This window comes from Talpa europaea, assembly GCF_964194135.1.
Source record: "Talpa europaea genome assembly, chromosome: 2".
NCBI lineage: Eukaryota > Metazoa > Chordata > Mammalia > Eulipotyphla > Talpidae > Talpa > Talpa europaea.
In genome coordinates this window covers 106,894,002-106,912,584 of record NC_140068.1, presented here as the reverse complement: position 1 = coordinate 106,912,584, position 18,583 = coordinate 106,894,002, and the positions used below count along the sequence as shown (strand labels likewise).

The 18,583-nt window shown below is 44.1% G+C and overlaps 2 protein-coding genes and 1 pseudogene across 3 annotated transcripts in view; all 3 read right to left on the bottom strand.

Annotated features, from left to right (window-relative positions):
- The window catches only part of LOC311188219 (patr class I histocompatibility antigen, A-126 alpha chain-like), a gene marked incomplete at both ends in the record, with an annotated part of 330,968 nt that overhangs the window by 273,168 nt on the left and 39,217 nt on the right, over positions 1-18,583 (bottom strand). The gene's annotated exons all lie outside the window — the stretch shown is intronic.
- Positions 1-18,583, bottom strand: part of LOC311167621 (class I histocompatibility antigen, Gogo-C*0203 alpha chain-like) — a gene marked incomplete at both ends in the record, with an annotated part of 151,146 nt that overhangs the window by 93,789 nt on the left and 38,774 nt on the right. The window lies entirely within an intron of this gene.
- Positions 7,024-7,620, bottom strand: LOC311167622 (lathosterol oxidase-like; annotated as a pseudogene). Its single transcript has one exon. The product of its transcript is annotated as a lathosterol oxidase-like (transcript).

The window sequence follows — 18,583 nt, the reverse complement described above, 5'->3', positions numbered from 1 at the left end:
ATCAAGCTATCGCCAGCCACTGCTCGCCAGCCACTACAACATGAGTACAATCACCGGCCACTGAGCTGACCCACAAGGCCCAGCTGATCTCTCCTGTCTCCTCCGCTGCTCCCCTCAGCGGTATATTTCATTGGATCCACCTGCTCTGCTCCCCACTGTCTCTGGTGAATCCTCACCCCCTGCACCTCTGGCCTACACCCCAGTTCTTGTATGCATAAATAAATAAAAATAACTTTTTTAATATTTTATTTTATATAATTCTTACATCATTTTTAATTTTTGCACACCATATGCATTTTCATTTTGGTTTTATTCCCCATACAATTGCAACTCCCCCCTTATTTGAACCTTAACCCTTCCTCTCCCCTCCTTTCCCCCCTGTAGTGTGTCTCTGGTTTATAGTTTCTTGTTGATTTTGATTTTCACTTTGTATTAATTAGTCTTTTTCCTGGTCCCTTATTTAGGTTTTCTAAATTCCTGCTATGAGTGAGACCATCCGGTATTTTTCTTTTTCTTTCTGGCTTATTTCACTGAGCATGATCCCTTCCAGCTCCATCCATGTTGCTGCAAACTGCATGTGTTTATCTTTTTTGATTTCTGAGTAATATTCCATGGTGTATCTGTACCACATCTTCTTGATCCAGTCATCTATTTTTGGGCATTTGGGTTGTTTCCATAGCTTAGCTATTGCAATTAGTGTTGCTGTAAACATAGGGGTGCAGGTGACCTTTGGAATTACTGTTTCTGTGTCCTTTGGGTAAATACCTAGGAATGGAATTGTTGGATCATATGGAAGCTCAATCTTTAGCTGGTGGAGGAATCTCCACACAGCTCTCCATAGTGATCGGTTTGGACCGGTTTGCACTCCCACCAACAGTGCAGAAGAGTTCCTTTTTCTCCACAACCTTGTCAACATTTGTTGTTGCTAGGTTTTTAATATGTGCCATTCTCACTGGTGTAAGATGGTATCTCATGGTAGTTTTGATTTGCATTTCCCTGATTACCAGTGATGTTGAACATTTTTTCATATGCCTGTTGGCCATTTGCATTTCTTCTTCAGAGAAGTTTCTTTTTAGCTCTTGTGCCCATTTTTTGACTGGATTATTTACTTTGCTTTTGTTGAGTCTCATCAGCTCTTTGTAGATTTTTGTGATCAGTCCTTTATCATTAGTGTTGTGTGCAAAAATGTTCTCACAGTCGGTGGGGTTTCTTATTGTTTTTGTTATTGTCTTTTGCTATGCAGAAGCTCTTTAATTTGATGTAGTACCAGCTGTTTATCTTTGCCTTCACTATCACTGCTTTGGGTGATGTGTCTGTAAAGATGTCTTTGATGTGCATGTCATGTAGTGTTTCACCTATATTTTCTTCTATGTATTTTATGGTTTCAGGTCTTATGTCTAGTTCTTTTTTTTTTTAAAGATGGGGTACAGGCCAGAGATGCGGGGGGCAAGTGAGAGGATCCACCAGAGACAGAGTGGGGAACAGAACAGGAAGACCGATGGAAATACACTGCTGAGGGGAGCAGCAGACGAGACATGCTTCGCCATGTGGGTTTCTCTCTGGCGGGCCGGTGATCAAACTCATGCTGCAGAGGCTGCGGATTGCTTCATGGTGCGGTGCTTAACCCCTTGCATGACGAGGGAGGCCCATGTCTAGTTCTTTAATCCATTTTGAGTTGGCTTTTGTGCATGGTGTGAGGTAGTGGTCAAGCTTTATTCTTTTGCATGTAGCAACCCAGTTTTCCCAGCACCATTTGTTGAACAAACTTTCTTTGCTCCAGTGCATATTCTTTGCTCCTTTGTCAAATGTTAGATGACCATAAATCTGTGGGTTTATTTCTGGATTTTCTATTTGATTCCATTGGTCTGTGTGTCTGTTCTTGTTCCAATACCATGCAGTTTTGATGATTATGGCTTTGTAGTATAGTTTGAAGTATGGAAGTGTGATGCCTCCATTTCCTTCTTTTTTTTTTCAGAAGAGCTTTGGCTATTTGGGGTGTTTTTTTTTTTAAAGATTTATTTATTTATTTATACAAATACTGGGTACAGTCAGAAGTGTGGGAGGGTGAGAGAATTCACCAGAGCCAGAGCAGGGAGCAGAACAGGCAGAAGGACCGAAGTACACTGCTGAGGGGAGCAGCGGGCGGTAGGAGAGGTCTGCGTGCCATGTGGGACTCTTGAACTGGCGCTGCAGAGGCTGCGGACAGCTTCGCAGCCCAGAGCTTAACTGCTGCGCCACCAGGGAGGCCCTACTTTAACATTATATAACAAGTTATTAACAGAAAACACACAAGTCAGAAACTAAAAGCCTTAAACTTTAAATCATCAACTTTTTTTTAGATATTTGAAGGCATAAAAACACAAGTCATTTCATATAACAGCATGCAAACTGCATACCTTTGTAAAGTGATGGGACAGTCATACTATTTCCATGGAAATGACCATCAAAAGTGCTCAGATTGTACCCACCTTGTTTTGGGGCAATTTTCTTCCTTGAGCCTGCACAAGGTCAATACTAAAATCTATGAACAATTCTCACCGACACTGTGGTGTAAATGAGGGTCTGGCTCTTTGGGCTGCAAATTGAAAAAAAAAAAAAACACCCTTTACACTGAGTGATCTCCTCCTTAATCCAATGTTCTTCCTGTAGCATGGGGTTCAATCTCCATGAAGTGGCAGGTTCCTCCTTTCTTTTCATGGTTTATTTCTAGTTTGATTCCTTTATGATCAGAGAAGATTGTTGGAATGATTTGATCTTAATGTTTCTGTTGATGTTTATCTTGTGGACCAATATGTGATCCATTCTAGAGAATAATCCAAGTGCACTTGAGAAAAATGTGTACTCAGATTTTTTTGGGTCCAGTGTCCTATAGATGTCTGTTAAACCCAGGAGGTCTAGATCTTTATTTAGGGCTCTAGTATCCTTGTTTATTTTTGGTCTCATTGATCTGTCCATTGGTGAGAGTGGGGTGTTGAAGTCTCCTACTATATTTGTATTTTCTCTAATCTATTTACAGAGCTGAAAATAGTTGTCTTATATATGTTGGTGCTCCTTCATTTGTGAGAATACCTGCACCTCTATGTTTATTGCAGTATTATTTAAAATAGATAAGATTTGGAAAGAATCCAAAAGCCCAGATATAAATGACTGGATCAAGAAGATGTGGTGTATATATATACACAATGGAATATTATTCAGCAATCCAAAAAGATAAACTCATGCCATTCACAGCAAGATGGATGGCAACTAGAAGGGATTACACTCAGTGAAATAAGTCAGAAGGGAAAAGGAAAATATCGGATGGTTTCACTTATAGGAGGAAAATAGAAGAACCAAATAAGGGATTGGGAAAAAAAATAACAAAAAAATAAAATAAAATAGTCAACTATAAATCCAAGACATTCTGCAGGGGAAGGGGGAAGGAGAGGGATCAAAACAAGGGTGGGAAGAGCACAAGGAACTATGGTAATGGTACACGGGAGAATTGGTGGTGGGATTCTATGGGGACTAGACCTGAGAAAAGAAAGCAAACATTGTACAAAAATGAAAAATGATGCAATATATATATAAATAAATAAATAATTAAAAATAAACAAACCATCAAGGTGAGCCTCCCTGGAGGTGCAAGGGTTAAATCACAGCACTATCAATCTATGGCCAGCCCTGCAGCAAGAGTTTGATCCAGGCCTGGGAGCTACCCACATGGTGCTGCAGGCCTCTAATGTCTCACCCCTCTCCTGTGTTGTCCCCACGTCTCTCTCCAAGTGCTCTCTCCTTCCACACACCTGTATCTTACAGCTGATGCTCCTAAAGGGCCCTGACATAGGTGGTCTCTGTCCAGAAAGGTCGTGTGACTCCACGTCTTACTCAGAGAAAAGGCAAAACCCTTCCAACATCCTCAACATCTGCATGATGTGGGTGCACAGATCCCGTCTCAGTGACCCCTGTTCCAGCCACAGCCTCTGACACACAGACATCCCCGTCCTGGTGCATCTGGGCTGGAGGTCACCCTGCCTGGACAGAGCTTCCGCAGACACCCTGTGGACATGGAGGGTCCATCAGATCTTCTCTCAAAGGTAATGTCCTGGTGAGGCCCAACTGTCCTTGCTAAGAGAGTAGCCCTCTTCCTTATCCCCACACACCTTCTCTGGGTCGCCTTCTCCACATTCTTACCTACACCAGGATGCGTCTGAAAATTCATCTCTAACACCAGACTCCTGTGAGCAGGGGCAGCCCTGGGCCTTGTGAGGACAAGAGCGGGTGCCTAAGCCTGATCCATGAACATGAAAATGAACAGGTGAGCTCCAAAAAACCCAAAGAAGTGAAATATAAACACACTGAGGCCTGAGGGCCCAGCCCTGTCTAAGTGTAGCCTGATCCAGCCACATGCAGCCGCCACCCACATCCTGGAGACAGGACAGGCCCAGGTGGGGTCTGACCCCTGAGGAGTGACCACGTCAAAGCCCATGACACACTGAGCACTGACTGGACACAAGCCCTGTCCCCCTCGGCTTCTCACAGCCTCTCCCACCCCCACCTGCACAGACTCAGCACAGCAAACCTGCAGTTCTGACTGGGCCTCAGGGCTCCTCCTTATTTCCAGTCAAATTTTAGGAATCTTTTCAATTAACACATCAATAAAACAACCCAGAAAAAAACCAGTTTATGTCTGGGTGTCTATTTTCAACAGGGAAGTGGACATTATTCCTCAGGAAAACACAAAGTCCAGGCAGGGGTCAAGTCAGCCCCGCCTCTGCTGGAGCAGGAAAGTCATCAGGGAGAGACACAAATCAGTGGGGGGAGGGGCCTGGTGGGCAGGGCTGGGCCAGTCTCCCCACCTCCTCACATTGTGCTAATGTGACCCCAGACACAGGAGAACGCCCTTTGCAGCAAGAGAGACCAGAGGATCTTTATTGGCCGAGCAGTTACATCACTACTTACACTGTGTAGAAGGGCAGGGTCCCCCCTCAGGTGTTGTCACTGTAGCACACCCACACCTGAGCTCCACGGTCCTCCAGCAGAGTCCACTGTGCTCCCTCCCTGCTCTGTGGTCACCCTCTCCCTGCCTCTCTGGTAGCTGCTGCTCTACATGCAGACTTCAAGAGTCAGTGTGGGGGGCCTCCCCGGTGGCACAATGCTTGAGCGCTGGGTTGCGAAGTTGCCCGCAGCCTCTGCAGCGCCAGTTCGATCCCCAGCCACCAGCAGGGTCCCACATAGCCTGTAGACCTGCCACGCCCGCTCCTCCCCTCAGCAGAGTGTTTCATCAGTCAGCCTGCTCTGTTCCCCGCTCTGGCTCTGGTGAATTCTCTCACCCTCCCGCGCTTCTGACTGTACCCAGTGCTTGTATAAATAAATAAAAATAAATCTTTAAAAAAAAAAGTCAGTGTGTGTGAGTGTGTGTTGTAGATTGTCATAATCAATTTTCATTGGTTTCACATAAATAGCTAATAGTTTGCAAACCATGTTTCTCCAATATATTTATGTTAAAACATATGAACCTATTTATTAGATTTTTTTGGCAGAGGAAGTAGAGGAAAAAAGTGGGAAGATGATAATTTCAACGCTCATCTTCAGTGACAAGGCTAAATACGTGGCCATCATTACCCTTCATAGAAAGTTATAGATTTACGACTTCGAAACAAATCAAAACTGCAGTGCCTCAGTTTACTTAAAAAAACAATATGAAAGCCCTCCCTGGTGGCGCGAGGGGTTAAGACACGGCACTATGAGGCTAACCGCAGCCACTGCAGCACGAGTTCAATCCCCAGCCATGGACGTGACACACATGGCACAGCAGACTTCTCCTGACTCGACCATTGCTCCCCTCAGCAGTGTATTTCAGTCAGTCCGCCTGTTCTGTTCCCACTGTTCTCTGTCTTTGGTGAATCCTCTCAACCCCCAAACCTCTGGCCCATACCCCAGTTTTTGCATGCATAAATAAATAAATCTTCAAAAAAATAGTGAAATATATTACTTGGGCATCACATTTTCCTTTCTAAATATATTTACATTTACATAATTTTACACTTATTAAGTAATGGTTTTTAAAAATAAATATCAAAATGTTAAATTAAATAATCCCACATCTGATAAATCACGGTAGTATCAATTTTTTAAATTCCAGTTTATTTATTCATCAGTAAAATGTAACATTTAACAATGTCCCAGAGAATAGGGAGGCATATGAAATATGGGAAGTTCATTTGCATAGTCACTACAGATTCTATCAGACCTGCTGTCACATTGACGCTTCCCCTTGAACAAAGTATTACAGGTGGTCATTGCCGGGCCAGCACGGAAGACAGAGCTCACTCCTGACACCAGGCACCATCTGTCACTGTACCCATGTTCCTTGTTATGGCGCTGAGCCTCGGTGCTATTAGCACAATGATTTTTTCTTAACAAATATGGTGGGTTAAGGCAAAAGGACATAACATGGTCTCCTCAATCATTTATTTTCTCTCCAACTTTTTCAAAATTATTGATGAGACTATATAAGTTACAGATTCACTGGCTGGAAAGACACAGTCACTGCTTAGGTCAATCCCTGGTACTTACACATGAGGTTGGTTTCTCTTGGTCTCTCAGCATGACCATCCCTCAGCAGGGCCCTCAATGCAGAGTTTCAAATGCTACATTGCTGTCTCCTGGCTGGATGTAGATTATTTTCTATCATTAATAATATTTAATAATTGGCCTCCCTGGTGGCGCAGTCGGTTGAGTGCAGTGTTGTGAAGCTGTCCGCAGCCTCTGCAGCGTGGGTTCCACCCTGGCCAGCTGGGGAGATACCCACATGGCATGGCAGACCTCTCCTGTCTTCCTGCTGCTCCCCTCAGCAGTGTATTTCAGTCAGTCTGCCTGTACGTTCCCCACTCTGTCTTTGGTGAATCCTCTCATGCTCCCAAACATCTGCCCTGTACTCCAGTTCTTGTATGCATAAATAAATAAATCTTAAAAAAATATTTAATAATCGGGCAATAATCTGCTCAGTCTTTGTAAACTCTCCACTGAGTAATTTATTTTTTACAACAAGTTTCTGCTGGCTGCTGTGCTTTTTTCTGTCACCTTCTTCCCTTCAAAGGAGGAAGGATTCTTGAAGGATCCTCCAACTCTACCTCGCAATGTAAAATACTGTCCACAGTTGTAGTTAGAGAAGAGGTGATGGTCTGTATGATGAGCTGAGTCATTAATAAATGGCCTTAAGATTCAAGGAGACAGAAATCATTGTCATGAACGGAAATTGTGCAGACATTGACCGAGATGTACAGTCTAAATAAACCAGCTGATGTAATGGAAAGATGAAAGGATAGAGATGATAAGGTAGACTCTGAAGAAAGGCATCCACAGGGTGAAAACCATGACTTGCAGGTGAAGAAGGATCTTCCAGAGATGAGGTTCATGGATTCGCATATCTGTAAGTCTATGGTGAAGGCCTCTGTGAATCCAGTAGATTAGCACATTGGTGAGAAAGAGGAAGGACCACACAGGAATAGTGAGTTGAATCCAGCTGTTTGGAAACTCTCCTAGGTTGTCATATAATTTGCTGCGTCTTCTCAGCTCCACAGAAACAGTGAAATGGTGGGAATACTTAATCCATGGTAACGATGTAACAGTAAACATGATTCTCAGTAGACTTGATTCTATAAATATTGTGGGTGGTTAGTTAAGGAATGACTACAGACAAAATAACAGCTCATTGTCGCAAAGAGGAAATAAAGGATAAAAGCACCAAGATTTCTTATAACCTGGACAATGACAGTTTGTTGGAAGATGTCACACTCTGGCCCAGTGGTTGGATACAGAAATAATATAAAAAAATAATTATCTGCAACATCGAGTACAAGATCCATTTTAGCTCTAGCAAATAGGGGTGGATGGAGGATCTCGTGGTGGTATAGGTGCAACAAGACACAATGGGGGACTCAGTCAGCGGGAGTCAGGCTTTGTCATCAAATGAGTCTGATGCCAAACTAGAGAGGGTCAGTCCACCATCCAGTGCTGCCAGGAAACCTGGGCTGGTCTGCAGCCCTGGGCAGCAATAGGTGCAGCCTAGGGAATTCAAGGGTAAGTTTTTGAGTTCGTTCGGCTTCTCTATACCATATATGAATGATATGTTAGTCTTTCTCCTTTGGATTCATTACAATTAGCACCACCCATGTTGCCCCAAATGGCATGAGTTTATGTTTTTCTGATAAGTAGTAGTATATTACCTACATACCAATTCTTCTTGATTTCTCATCTGTTTTCAGGCATTTTGGTTGTTTCCATAGCTTGGATATTGTAACTAGTGCTACAGTGATCATGGATGTGCAAGGTGTCCTTCACAGTAGTGTATTTGTGTTCTGTGGGTACATACATAGAAGTGGGACACGCTGGGCCCTATGGCAGAAAAACTTGTAATCTTCTATGAAATCTCAATACTATTATATATATATGTGTATATATATATATATGTATATCATTGTTCATTTTTGTACAATGTCTGTTTGTATGCTTTCTCCTCAGGTGTATTCCCCATAAAATTCCCAGCACCAATTCACCCATGAACCATCACCATAGTCTCTAGTACTCTTCTCCCCCCTGGCTTGCTCCTTCTACCTCTCCTCCCTTGCAAAATGTTTCTGATTTATAGTTTTCTACTAATATTGTTTTTTTATTTATTACTACTGCTATTTATTTTCCTGGTCCCTTATTTGATTCCCCTATATGCCTCCTATTAGTGAAATCAACCAATATTTTTCTTCATATCTCTGGCTTATTTCACTGAACATAATCCCCTCTAGTTCCATCCATGTTGAGAATGGCATGTGCTGATCTTTTTAGATTGCTGAATAGTATTCCATTGTATATATACAACATCCTCTGGATCCAGTCATCTATTTTAGAACATTTGAGTTGTTTCCACATCTTACCTATCATAAATACTGCTGCAATAAATATAGGAGGGGCAGGTATCCTTTTGAGTTAATGCTTTTGTATCCTTTGGGTACATTCTTAGGAGTGGAATTGCTGGGTCATGTGGCAGCTGCATTTTAGTAGTTTGAGGAAACTCCACATAGTTTTCCATAATGGTTGGACCAGTTTATATTCCCACCAGCCAGTGGGAGAATTCCTTTTTCTCCACATCCTTGTGAACATTTGTTGTTGCCTATTTTTTTAGTATTTTACTTATTTTATATATTTTACATCATTTTTGCATAATGTATGCATTTTCATTTTTGCACAGTATATGCATTTTCATCTTGGTTATATTCCCCATACAATTCCCACCCCCCTTATATTTCCTGTTTTTTTAATATGTGCCATTCTCACTGGTTTAGGGTGGTATCTCATTGTAGTTTTGATTTGCGTTTCCCTGATTTAAGTGATGTTCAACATTTTTTCATATACCTGTTGGCCATTTGCATTTCTTCTTTGGAGAAGTCTTTTTAGCTCTTCTTCCCATTTTTTGACTGGATTGTTTATTTTTGTTGAGTCCTGTGAACTCTTTGTAGATCTTTGTGATCGTCTCTTACCAGTTGCATTGTGTGCAAAAATTTTCTCCCAATCAGAAGGGTCTCTCTGTTTTAGTTAATATCCCTTTTGCTGCACTATAGCTTTTAAGTTTGGTGTAATCCCAGCTGTTTATCTTTTCCTTCACTTTCTTTGCTTTCTGAGTTGTGTCTTTAAAGATGTCATGGATGTTAATAACATGTAGTATTTTGCCTATATTTTTTTCTATGTATTTTATGGTTTCAGGTCTTATGTTGAATTCTTTTATAAAATTTCAGTTGGTTTTTGTGCATGGTGTGAGGTAGTAGTCTAGCTTCATTTTTTGCATGTAGCAGTTCAGTTTTCTCAGCACCATTTATTGAACAACTGTCCTTGTTCCATTGCCTATACTTTGCTCCTTTGTCAAAGATTAGTTGTCCATAAATATGTGGGTTTATTTCTGGGTTTTCTACTCAATACCATTGGTCTGTGTTTTTTTTTTTTTTTCTTCTAGTATCATAGTGTTTTAATTTGCATGGCTTTAGAGTACAGTTTGAAGTCTGAGAGTGTGATGCCTCCGTTCTTCTTTTTAGTCAGGAGAGCTTTGTCTATTTGCAGAAAACTTGATACTGTTTCCATCAAAACTGAACCCATCTACATTCCCATAAACAATGTAGGACTGTACCCTATTTACCATGTCCTTGCCAGCACTTATTAATGTCTTGTCTTTCTGATATAGGCCATTCTCACAGACATGAAGTGGTTTTGTTACAGCAATTTCCCAGAGAAATCTGACAGCACTCAGAGAGGTGGAGAGAGATTTAATGTCACACTAGCGCGCTCAGTGGGAATGTTCCCCAAAGGGCTGAGCAATCAAGAACAAGAAAGGCAAGGTTGTTTTTTTTTTTTTAAGACTTATTTATTTATTTATACCAGCACTGGATACAGTCAGAAGCGTGGAAGGGTGAGAGAATTCACCAGAGACAGAGCGGGGAACAGAACAGGCAGACTGACGAAATACACTGCTGAGGGGAACAGCGGGCAGCAGGAGAGGTCTGCGTGCCATGTGGGACCCTCACCCAGTGGCCGGGGATCGAACCACCGCTGCAGAGGCTGCAGGCAGCTTTGCAAGCCAGCACTCAACCGCTGCGCTACCAGGGAAGGCCCAAGAATGGCAAGGTTTTACACAGTTTATATAAGGAAACTTGCTATCCCATCCACCATAGCATAAGCATTCTTTATAGTTTGGGAAGGGGGTTCACGGGAGTCACGGCTACCACCACGGACAAGCAGTGCAGCACAAACAGCAACTTCTTCGCTTCAGCAAGCAGCAGAATCAAAGCGGTAGACTCCCCCAAGCAGCAGCCTTGGGAAACTTTCTGTTTCATTTTCCCCCTTTTGATGCCCCTACTATGTGCTAGGGAGTGTCAAGGTATGGACTGATAGCAAGCAGCAGGAAAGAAGCCTAAGGGCTCATATTGTCTAACATTTGGAGTTTAGTAGCCTCCAAACAGGACTGGATAAAACGTGTGGCCAGATTAAAAGCCACGGCCCAAGGTTGAGGATCACAAGAATGGAGACCAGTAGACCCAGGACAGGAGGGAGCCAAGGCACAGTGTGGTGATGCTGTCCCACCAAGGGAAACAAGAGAAGCAGCTACCACTGGGTCCAACCCAGCAGCCCATAAGCATTCCCCGTGATGCTTCTCGGGCTTCCGCCGTGCGCAGGCCAACCCGCTTCCGGGCTGTGGTTGGAGCAGGGCTGCAGCAGGTCATGGTGTTGGATTGGAGTCTCCTCGCAGAGTCAATCTGAGCTGGTGTGCAGGGTCCGGGTATGCCGTCCACTATTCCGACGTCTCTGGCGAGCTGGCGTATCTGGGGAGTCATGTTCCCTCTGAGTAACATCTGTAACTTTGACAGTAGTAGGGTGGTAAGGATGACAGAACAGGGCCCCACCCGACAGGTTTGAGGGGCTCTTTTTCCAGTCCTTTACCCAGACTTGGTCCCCAGGCTTGTGGGGATGAACTTGGGATTCCGGAGGAACGGGGCCTCTGGATGACAGTTTCATTAATCTTGTGTAGGACATTATTAAGGAGCTGCAGCTGCCGATTTAGTCGCAGTTGGCCAGTGTGTCTGAGTCTCCCCTCACCACAGACACAACAGGGGAGTCCGGCCAATCAAAATCTCAAAGGGGGTGTAGACACTGGCACTGGGGGTGCACCGAATTCTGAGCAGCACTAAGGGGAGAAGGCCCACCCAGGGCTAACCTGTTTCCTGGCAAAACTTTCCCAGAGTTGTTTTAATGGTTTGGGTGACATGCTCTACTGTCCCTGAACTCTGTGGCCGATAGGCGAGAAGATTCCATGTAATGTGAAGTAAGCGAGTCAGGTGAGTGGTGATTTCAGCACCAAAGTCTAGGCCAGTATCACTGCCAGTAGTCACTGGGACCCCATATCTAGGAATTATTTCTTTTACAAGAGCTTTGGTGACTTCTTTGGCCTTCTCCGTTCTGGAGGGGACGACTCTACCCACCCAGAGAAGGTGCAGATCATAACAAGTAAATATCTGTACCCTCTGCAAGGCCTGATTTTTGTTAAGTCCACCTACAGGTCCTTAAAAGGAAGGAGCCTGTATGCTGTACACAAATCTGGGACCTGAAGAAGCAAACTAAAGGGACAAAAGTTTATCCATCTGGTAGGAGCCATCACTCCTCCGGTGTTTTCACCTTTTTTTTAATTTGTTATTTTATTTATTTATTTTTATTATTTTAAAATTATTTGTTTTTTACATCATTGTTCATTTTTAAACAATATTTGCTTCCCATCCCCCCTCCCCGCCGTGAAGTCCCCATAGAATTTCCTTCCCCAATGCACCCGTGCACCATCACCACAGTCCCCTGTGCTCCTCCCTCTCTCCCTCTGATCCCTCTCCCTCTCTTCCCCTGCAGCATGTCTCTGTTTTATAATTGTCTGTTTTTGTTTTGTTGTGTTTAGTATTGCTATTTTTTTACACTGATGTCTTGTTTCGTTCCCCTATATTCCTGCTATAAGTGAAACCATCCAATATTTTTCATTTTTCCTTCTGACTTATTTCACTGAGCATAATTCCTTCTAGCTCCATCCATGTTGCTGCAAATGACATGAGTTTATCTTTTTGATGGCTGAGTAACATTAAGAATGGCACATATTAAAAAAAATAGCAACAACAAATGTTCGCAAGGATGTGGTGAAAAAGGAACTCTCCTACATTGCTGGTGGGAGTGCAAACTGGTCCAACCACTATGGAAAGCTGTCTGGAGCTTCCTCAGTCTACTAAAAATGGAGCTACCATGTGACCCAGCAATTCCACTCCTAGGGATCTACCCAAAGGACACAGAAACACTGAAACAAAAGGCCACCTGTACCCCTATGTTTATTGCAGCAGTATTTATAATAGGTAAAACCTGGAAACAACCAAATGCCCAAAAATAGATGACTGGGTCAAGAAGATGTGGTATATATACACAATGGAATATTCTTCTTTATTTATTTTTTTTAAATAATAAATTTTATTTTTATATTCCCCCATACAATTGCAAAAGCCCCATTCTGACCCCGATCCTTCCCTTCCCGCCCCCCACCCCCCAAAAAGTGTCTCTGGTTCATAGTTTTTTGTTGATTTTGATTTTCACTTTCTTATATTCATTTTCCTGGTCCGTTATTTAAGTTTTCTAGATTCCTGCTATGAGTGAGACCATCCGGTACTTTTCTTTTTCTTTTTGGCTTATTTCACTGAGCATGATCCCTTCCAGCGCCATCCATGTTGCTGCAAATTGCATGTGTTTATCTTTTTTGAATGCTGAGTAATATTCCATGGTATATATGTACCACATCTTCTTGATCCAGTCATCTATTTTTGGGCATTTGGGTTGTTTCCAAAGCTTAGCTATTGTAAACAGTGCTGCTATAAACATAGGGGTGCAGGTGCTCTTTGGAATTGATGTTTCTGTGTCCTTTGGGTAAATACCTAGGAGTGGAATTGCTGGATCATATGGAAGCTCTAAGTTTAGTAGGTCCAGAAATCTCCACACAGCTCTCCATAGTGGTTGGACCAGTTTGCACTCCCACCAACAGTGCAGAAGAGTTCCTTTTTCTCCACACCCTCGCCAACATTTGTTGTTGCTAGTTTTTTTAATATGTGCCATTCTCACTGGTGTGAGATGGTATCTCATGGTAGTTTTGATTTGCATTTCCCTGATTACAAGTGATGTTGAACATTTTTTCATATGTCTGTTGGCCATTTGCATTTCCTCTTCAGAGAAGTTTCTTTTTAGCTCTTCTTCCCATTTTTTGACTGGATTATTTTCTTTGTTGTTGCTGAGTCTCATCAGCTCTTTGCAGATTTTTGTGATCAGTCCTTTATCATTAGTGTTGGTGCAAAAATGTTCTCCCAGTTGGTGGGGTTTCTCTTTGTTTTTGTTATTGTCTCTTTTACTGTGCAGAAGCTCTTTAATTTGATGTAGTCCCAGCTGTTTATCTTTGCCTTCACTATCACTGCTTTGGGTGATGTGTCTGTAAAGATGTCTTTGAAGTCCTAGCCAGAGCAATAAGACAAGAGAAAGACATCCAAGGAATCCAAATAGGAAAAGAAGAAGTCAAACTATCACTATTTGCAGATGATATGATAATATACATAGAGAACCCCAAAATCTCCACAGAAAAACTAATTCAACTCATCAATCAATTCAGTAAAGTGGCAGGATACAAAATCAACACGCAAAAGTCAGTAGCCTTCCTATACACAAACAACAAATCTGAAGAAGAAGAAATCAAAAAAACCACCCCTTTTATTATCGAAACAAAAAAATCAAATATTTGGGAATAAATCTAACAAAAGAGGTAAAGGACCTATACAAAGAAAACTATAAAACACTGTTAAAAGAAATAGAAGAAGACACAAAGAAATGGAAAGACATCCCCTGCTCATGGATTGGAAGAATAAACATTATTAAAATGGCCATCCTACCAAAAGCAATATACAGATTCAATGCTATTCCAATCAAAATTTCAATGTCATTCTTCAAAGAAATAGAACAATTATTGATGAAATTCATATGGAATCACCAAAAACCCCGAATAGCCAAAGCTCTACTGAAAAAAAAAGAAGGAAATGGAGGCATCACACTCCCAGACTTCAAACTATACTACAAAGCCATAATCATCAAAACTGCATGGTATTGGAACAAGAACAGACATACAGACCAATGGAATCGAATAGAAAATCCAGAAATAAACCCACAGATTTATGGTCAACTAATCTTTGACAAAGGAGCAAAGACTATGCATTGGAGCAAAGAAAGTTTGTTCAATAAATGGTGCTGGGAAAACTGGGTCGCTACATGCAAAAGAATGAAGCTTGACCACTACCTCACACCATACACAAAAATCAACTCAAAATGGATTAAAGAACTAGACATAAGACCTGAAACCATAAAATACATAGAAGGAAATATAGGCGAACACTACGGGATTTGCACATCTTCTTTATTTTTGACGCAAGCTCTCTTTCATCTCAACTCGGGTGTAGTTGCCAGCGCAGGCCCTGAGCCTGAGGACTGGGGCTCCAGACAACAGTAGCAGGAGGTGATGTCTCAACTGAGCCACCATGGGTGCCCAAGGCGGGCTTTGTGGAGGAGCTGATGGAAGAGGGGATGGCAGTACTGGGTAAGGAGGAGCTGCTGTAGCGCCTGCAGCAGGAGGCAGCGGTGCGCCTGGTCACTCTGGAGCAGCGAGGCCACCTCATCTAGGTGAGTCAGCAATTGCAGAGCCACCGAGGCCAGATCTGCGACTCATGCAATTTAACTGGCACCTCCAGGCTGAGATCCCCGGGCTGCGTGACCTCTGCTGCCTTCTTGCATAGGCATCATACTGTGTGCTGGGGGCTGCTCTCAGGGACCCCAGCATCCCAGGTGGTGAGGACCTAGGTAGTTGTTGGCAGAAGCTTGCTGAGCAGGAGGGCTAACAGGAGGAGGAGCTCTGCCTGGCATTGGGCAAGGGACAACTGTGGCGTGGGGGGCGGCCTCTGGCACCAGGCTGGCATCTGAGTTTGTCTTGCCTCCATGCGGGCTTCACGACCTGGACTAAGGACCCAGTTTTCTTTGCACTGACACCCGCCTGAATTTCTCCACAAATGCCAGGATTGTGCTAGGCCTGTAGATGTGGACGCTGCCCCAGTCCAGGGGCCACTGGCTTTGGAGGGTCCTGATCAGGGAACAAAAACCTCACAGCAATTTCCTGAGAGAAATCAGAGGGCACTCAGAGAAGTAGAAAGCAAAAGATTTAATTACCACACCAGCAAGCTCAGTGGGATCATTCTTCATTGTTCGGGAACTGGTTCAAAGGAGTCATGGCTCCACCTCAGACAAGCAGTGCAGTACACCCAGCACTTCTCCGCTCCAGCAAGCAGCAGAATAAAAGCGGTAGACTCCCCCAAGCAGCAGGCTTGGGAAACATCCTGCTTCAGGTTATCATTGTGTTTTAAATCAAGGGGTTGTGAATGGATCAAGAAGGTGTGATCCATATACACAGTGGAATACTACTCTGTGATCAAAAACATAAACTCATGCCATTTGGGAAATATGGATGGGGCAGAAAGAGATACTAAGCTTGATAAGTCAGAAGGATAAAATAAATATCAGATGGTGTCTGTTATATGTAGGATATACAGAAATCAAACAAAGGTCAGAATAAAGACAAAACTTGCAGCCTGATCCTAGATCTGAGGCCTACAGCAGGGGGAAGGGAGAGAGATGGTTCCAAACAGGGGAGGGAAGAGCACAAGGGACTGTAGTGATGGATAATGGTGCTATGGTGGTGAGAGAACCATAAGGACTACACCTGAGAGAGAAATCAAATATTATACAAAAATTAACAATGATGTAAGACAACAAATAGATTTAATAAAAAATTTTATATCACTCACTGACAGCTAGAAAACAAATAAAATTAAACAAAGCAGGAGTTCCTGAAGTTACAAAATGGGGGTGAGAGAAATCCTATCACATTCAGTCCCACGAAAGGCAGAGCCTCTTTCTATGATGGAAAATAATATTGAAAAAATTCGGGCAAATTACATTAAGTGATAACATTCTCAACAGTCCACTGCATCCTAAGACTGTCCCGCTCACAGCTCCCCACAACCTGGCCCCATTCTATGGTGTGTCCCAGGGGGTGAGAGACATCCCAGAGTCCTGGGTTTTGCTGCTGCCTGAGGAAGCACAGAAGAGACCTGGAAAAGCCCAGAGATGAGACCCTCAGAGGAACTGATGATGGTGACTCTCCCTAGAGTTCCCTCTACACTGTCCTCAGGGGCTCAGGACCCAACCCCTGATCCACACTTACCTGCAGCCTGACTGTAGCTGATTGCGTGTCCCCCTGTGGGAAGAAACATCATGTGAGACAAAGGAGGAGTCAGGTGAAAAGTCCTAAAGGAATCCCCAAGTCTAGGTGAGAGGGAAGTTTCTAGAACTGTGACTAAAGACCCAGGTGAGGACTGGGATATATGAAGAATGGATATGAAAGGGAATTGGAGTCTTTCCTCAGCACGATCCTTCCCCTGTGACATTTCCAGGGAAACAGATCCCCATCACCACAGTTATAAGGTGAACAATTGGTGATTCACTTTCATAACTGCTTTACAAAAGAGTGAGTGTTCGCAATCAGCTCCAGACTGGGCAACACATGTGTGTGGATCATACTCCCTACTAACCAGGAAGGGCAAGTTCTCCCTGGGACATAAAAGCCCCAGTGGACAAGACCGCACACTCCCTTCCCTACCTGAGTACTTCTTCCTCCACCACACAGCTGCAGCCACCACAGCTCCAGTGAGCACAGCTCCAAGGAGAACCAGGCCAGGAATAATGCCCGCAGTGGGAATGGAGGACTGAGGAGGGGGCACTGGAAGGGAAGGGAAGGTGAGACACTGAGCCTTAGGCCTCATCCTGACCCTCTGAAGGCTCCCAAAGGGCTCATGATTCCTCTGAGCAGAAGCTCAGTGCCCACGTCCCCCGCCTTACCCCAAGTCAGGACTGTAGGCACCAACAGACCCTCATGCTGCACAAGGCACGTGTATCTCTGCTCCTCTCCAGAAGGTACCACCACAGCCGCCCACTTCTGGAAGGTTCCATTTCCCCCTGGCCTGGTCTCCACCAGCAATGTGTCCTGGGTCAGATTCCCCCCATCTCGCTGCCAGGTCAGGGTGATGTCCGCAGGGTAGAAGCCCAGGGCCCAGCACTTCAGGGTGACCTTATGCTCAGAGGTGGGGTGGTGGGTCACTTGTATTTTGGGGGGATCTGAAGAGAATGGTCAAAAATTCACACTTTGGGTTTCCTCTATGGATACTGAAGCAGTCTCACTGACCATACTCAGAATGGACATGACAATTGGTTTGGAGGGAGGAAGCACAAAACCTAGAAGCCAGCCGAGTCTGGAGAATCTGGGATAATCAGGTGAGGGGCCAGGTTAGGAGGATGCAGGTCTCTAAGGAGAACACAGACTTTTGCTCCTGACCTGGGTGGAGAGTACATGGCACAGAAAGGCAAGAGTCAGATCCAGAAATGTTCTCAGACCAAAAACAAGACCTTGAAAGAAAAACAAATGGTTCCCAGGATGGCTGCCGGTCACAAGGATCCAGGGAGAGTTATTTCAGGATGGCCCCCCTCCCTCAGGAGAGACTGGATTCCTTAACCGTCCAGAAAAGTGGTGTCTTCTGGGCGAGTCTCTCTCTAGCACAGAACATGAAACCCAGGGGACTCTCCCTCTCTGCCCAGAAAGCAGGTGCTGTTCTGCCCATTATTCCATTTCCCTGTGGGGCGCCAGGAGAGGGGAAGTCTGAGGCCTTGTGACCCCTCTTACCTGTGCGCTGCAGCACCTCCTTCCCCAAATTCAGGAATCTGAGGAGCCACGGGAAGCATCCCCTCTGCACATTGTTCCTCACTTGCTGGGCCCTCGCCAACCCCTCCCACTCGTGCTGGGTGATCTGAGCCCCCGAGTCCGCGGGGGTCCAGGAGCGCAGGTCCTCGCTCAGGGAGATGAAATCCGCGCCGTCGTAGGCGAACTTTTCATACCCGCCGCGGA